The 5245-nt window shown below is 33.2% G+C and overlaps 1 non-coding gene across 1 annotated transcript; it reads right to left on the bottom strand.

The window, feature by feature from the left end:
- Positions 1-1675: 1675 nt before the first annotated feature.
- LOC116659521 lies at positions 1676-1779 on the bottom strand. The gene has a single exon (XR_004314884.1). It is a non-coding gene; the product is annotated as a U6 spliceosomal RNA (small nuclear RNA).
- Between the last annotated feature and the right edge of the window lie 3466 nt (positions 1780-5245).

Genomic DNA, 5245 nt, shown 5'->3' with positions numbered 1-5245 from the left:
TAGAAGTTAAGGTAAATTTGCTTTTCCAACTTCCTGACTGATTGCTGGACTGGAACACCTCTCTCTCTCTCTCTCTCTCTCTCTCTCTCTCTCTCTCTCACACACACACACACACACACAAGTAAAAACATTTTGGATACATTTAACTTAAAAATTTTAGAAAATGTGATAGGAAATTGTTAGTGGGTTAGCAATATACATTTCATGTCTTCAGAGATTCAAAGTGGGAAGACCCAATAGGCAGCTCTGTTCATTAAGAAAATAGTGGGTTGTGACTCGATGAGGTAAAAAGCTTTGATTTACCGCACTTAAGTTAAGTTCCATTTAGGGATACTTGTACAGCTGTAAAGTGCCTTTTGTGGATGTAGTTAGTCTATTTGATTTGTTACCATTTCTCTATAGGAATAAAGATAACATAAAGGGAGTCTCTGAAGAGGTATTAGAGACTTCAGTACTAGCCAACCATCTTTCTAATTATCCTTTTTCTCTTCTCTGTATTTAGACCACTTAATTCATTTAGAGTCCCCACTGAAACTCCCGCACACCCTCTACTGTGAGCCATCTGTGGAAAGACTTCCTCTATACAACCCATTTTGCATGATATAATGAAAGGGCTGAGCAGAAGGGATTTGTTAGGCATAATTTACATCTACTGCATAGTCAAACCTTAATTATTTAGTGGCTGATTGTCCATTTAGGGGATTATAAAAAGCATTTTGTTTCTACTCTGTCTCGCTGTTGCTAACTGTTTAGCCATTTCACTAATTATTGGCATGTCTCTTAAGAGTGATCTGGGGATACAGTAAAGCTGAGAATCACATTGTGATCCATCATTTTGCTACTTCTTAGAAGATCTAATAAAATCTTTAATGACTCAGGGGATTGAAGCTTGTGTGTAAATCAGTGGACTTTGATGTTTTCATTATCTGTGTTATTCTCTGTCTCCTGAGAACAATTAAAAGTTTTCTTTCTATATGTTGAAAACCTTAAGAATAAGAACAGGTATCTTAGTGGGTATCTTAGTTTGTTCAGGCTGCTGTAACAAAATACCACAGACTGGGTGGCTTATGAAGGCTGGAAGCCTGGAAATTCTGGAGGCTGGAAGTCCAAGATCAGGGTGCCAACTCTCTCTGGATTGGAGACATCTCTCATTGTATCCTCCTGTGGCAGAAGGGGCTAAGGAGCTCAGAAAGATCTCTTACAAAGGCACTAATTCCACTCATGACAGCTCCACCCTAATGACCTCATCAACTCCAAAATGCCCCTCCTACTAATACCATCACCTTTGTGGGATAGGATTTCAACATATGAGTTTTGTGGGAATGCAAACTTTCAGACCATAGCAACATAGTTATGCACATTTAAAATTTTAATGAGTATTGCTATATTGTCCTATAAGAAAGCTTTACCAATTTACACTTCCCATAAATGGTGTATGAGAGTGATTTTCCTCTCTAAACTTTTCCAAACAACACTATATTTTTTCCCAAGAAGACAGGTGAAATGATCTTTAACTGTTGAATCTTTCAGGTAATATATTTTTCAGAATACTTACATAAATGCACAAAGACATTTCCATTTAAAGGGATAAAATATATAGTAGAGAAGTTTGGGCAGGGGGAATGTTAGAGGGAGAGGAATATTAAATAAGGTAAATTTATTTTATTTTATTTTTTAAACTATGGAATGCATCACAAATTTACATGTCATCCCTGTGCAGGGGCTTATGCTAATCTTTTCTGTATCATTTCAATTTTAGTATATGTGCTGCCATTTCAGTGATAGAAAATGTTTCCTTAGAGATGCATTTTACGTTAAAATTTTCTTTCAGAAGTTGAAAAATCAAGTGAAGAACTATAATTTCACATTGTTACAAATATTTAATATGAATATATAAGCTTACATTAAGTTATACTGTCATTTTAATATAAAATGCCACTAGTAGTTAATTCAGTAAAAACCATCCAGTTATATAACAGGATTATAAACTAACTGGAAAATTAGATAAAGGCTACTTGCTATTTTGTAAAATGAGTGAAAGGAATATTTCACAAGCTCACCGATATTCATACTAACAGTAGCATTTTCTTTCACCATCTAGATGCTTTTTCTCTGAATCATTTCCTTATTATAATTGTTTATAACAGACGACATTTGGAAATGGTCAGAATATTCAGCAAGAGGGCAATGTAACTGAATACCATGGAGCCATTAAAATGGAGGTTTCAAAGAAATTTTAATGGCAAGGAAAAGACTCTATGATATAATGAACATAAAAGTCAGAACAAACTGGAAGTACAAGGTGACTTCAACTTAGTACGCCCATGCACGACTGGAAAGAGAGAAGCTAGAGAGCATGAAGGAGAGAGAGGTAGAAAGGAAGGAAAGAAGGAAGGCAGGCATCTATAAAGCCTAGAAAAAAGACTGGAAGGAAATCAAGTCGACAGAATGTTAACAAAATTATCTGTGAGCGATGGCATAGAATAATTTTAATTATCTAAATTTTTCTTTATTTTTTGATATTTTCTATAATGTTAGTAATTTTTATTAACAAAATTCCCTCCCTATTTTCTGTATATTTTTTACACCTATATTTATGCACACTCATCAGCATATACTACAGCACTTTGATCATGTCATCTCTTCCACAAAACTAGGATTTCCTTGAGGAAGAAAAGCTTTTTTATTTATCTTTATACTCCCAGCACATAGTGCTTGACAAATGTTTCTTAAATTTTAACCCTTCAGAAACAGTGAAAAAAACTCACAATGCAATGAACACCTGTCAGAGTACTCATCCCCTGGTTCAAGTGTTAACATTTGCCACATTTCTTTTATCTATCTATCTGTCTATCTATCTTTCTATATCATTGCTGAAGTCATGACATGTCACCCTCACAGAACACAAACACTCTTCTACACAAACACAATACCATTATCACATGAAGAAATATAATACTATATAATAACATTCTATTCAAATTTCCCTAATTGCCTAAATAATATTTACAGCTTTTTTTTGTTTAATCCAGGACCCAAACAAGGATCAGGCATTGCATTTAGGTGATAGATTTCTCTAGCCTCTTTTACTCTAGGAATGTTCTGGGTTTTTTTCTTTGACTTTCATGACCAATATTTTTTAAGCATCCAGGATTGGTCCACAATTTCAATTATTCTGATTGTTTCCTCATGATTAGAGGCAGTCAAAATATTTTCAACAGAAATATTTAAAAAGAGGATACGTCTTTCTCAAATACATCACATAAGAAGGCACATAATATCAATTTGTCCCATTATATTTGTTATTTTCTAATGTATGTTTTTACAGTTTTGTAACTCCTTCCAACTGCCGTCATGGCTGTATCTCACAAATTTGGATAAGCAAACTCATTTCATTCAGTTCTAAATATCAACTTCCATTGTCACTTCTTTAACCTGTAAATTACAGAGATACGTGATTTGACATTCCAAACAAATTTTCCGGTTTTTAAAATTATTTTTTAGACTTCATATTTTGAAATAATTGGAATTACTGGAAATTTATCTAACAGTTTCAGAAACAAGGCTCCATACACCCATAGTTTTGAGCCCTTCCTTGCTATCTGGCACATCCAAGTATTTAAAGCTTGTACTTTCCCCTAATCTTAACCTGAAAATACACAGTATGCCAAGGATCTTGGCCCCTTTTATAATGGGATTTAAAAAACAAGATCTGGGCACTATGTGTTTTCTTCTTTGTGGTTTTAAATGAGTATAATGAGGCAGCCTAAGAGGGAGATGAGTGCCTGAATTTCTAAGTGAAAGCACAGGGTTCTGATTTGGACCAGCTCCGTTACTAGATGTTTAACCTAGGGGCATTTTCCTCTCTGAGACTTGGTTTCCTTATCTTTAAAATAATAGCAACAACAAAAACAATAACCATAACAAAGAAGTGAAGGATAATGGTATATGATTATTGTAATCTCATAGGTACTGCTCTAAATTCTTATATAGATACATTTAATTTTCACAATTGTTATTATATCCATTTTAAAGATGAAATAATGAGGATCATAATAAAATATTCACATCAAGAGGTTATGAGGATCAAATAAAATGAAATATGTGAAAGTCCTAGGTAAAAAGCACTATATATGTATATGATAGATATGTATGTGTATATTTATACAGTTGACCCTTGAAAGAAATGGATTTGAACTTAATCCACTTACATGTGGATTTTTTTTTTTTCAGTAGTAAATACTACAGTACTACACGATCTGAGGTTGCTTGAATCTGGGTATGAGAAACTTCGGATTCAGAGAATAGCATATTTGGACGGCTAACAATAAATTATACAGATTTTGGACTTAACTGCTATGTTGTTCAAGGGTCAACTGTATATGATTACATATAATCAATTATTTATTGATTCAATCAGTGAACATCTATCTATTCAGTATCTACTAAGTACCATATGCTACAATTTATGCTAAGTATAAAATAAAACAATATATGTGTTGTTTATTTACATACATATTCATATGTTTTTACCCCACAGAAAATTTCTTTTAAAGTGCTGCACAATAGAAATACAATGTAAGTCACATCTGTTATTTTAAATTTCCTAGTAGCCATAGTAAAAAGGCTTTATTAAAGGTGAAATTAGTTTTCATTATGTATTTTATTTTATGCAATGTGTCAAAAATATTATCATTCTTACATGTAAATGGGCAACAATTATTAATGATATATTTTACACTTTTTTATATTAAGTCACAAAATCCATTGTGTATTTTATTCCTTCTTTTTTTTTTTTAACATTTTTTATTGATTTATAATCATTTTACAATGTTGTGTCAAATTCCAATGCATTGTGTATTTTATGCTTAGCATATCTCAATCACAACAAGCCACATCTCATCCGTTGAACATCTCAGGTCTAAAGTAATATACAGAAAACTGGTTGGGAGATGAGAGAGAGGGAGAGATTTACCTTTTACTATATATCCTTTCATACTTTTGATTTTTACATTCTGTGTACCTGTTGCCTATGCAAAGAGATTTGAAAAAGTAAATTAATAAAGTAAAAACGTCATGTTTTTATCTATGCATGTGCGTGAATTCTTCCACGTCAATGATTTTCAAGTGGGGGTGATTCCTCCCCCAATCCAGGGGACATTTGGCAATGCTGGGGATACTTTGGGTAGGTGGGTGAGGACCACTGGCATCTAGTGAATAGATGTCAAGAATGCTGTTATTTATC

The sequence above is a fragment of the Camelus ferus genome, chromosome 2, assembly GCF_009834535.1.
Source record: "Camelus ferus isolate YT-003-E chromosome 2, BCGSAC_Cfer_1.0, whole genome shotgun sequence".
NCBI lineage: Eukaryota > Metazoa > Chordata > Mammalia > Artiodactyla > Camelidae > Camelus > Camelus ferus.
This window is presented reverse-complemented; position numbering and strand designations above follow the sequence as displayed.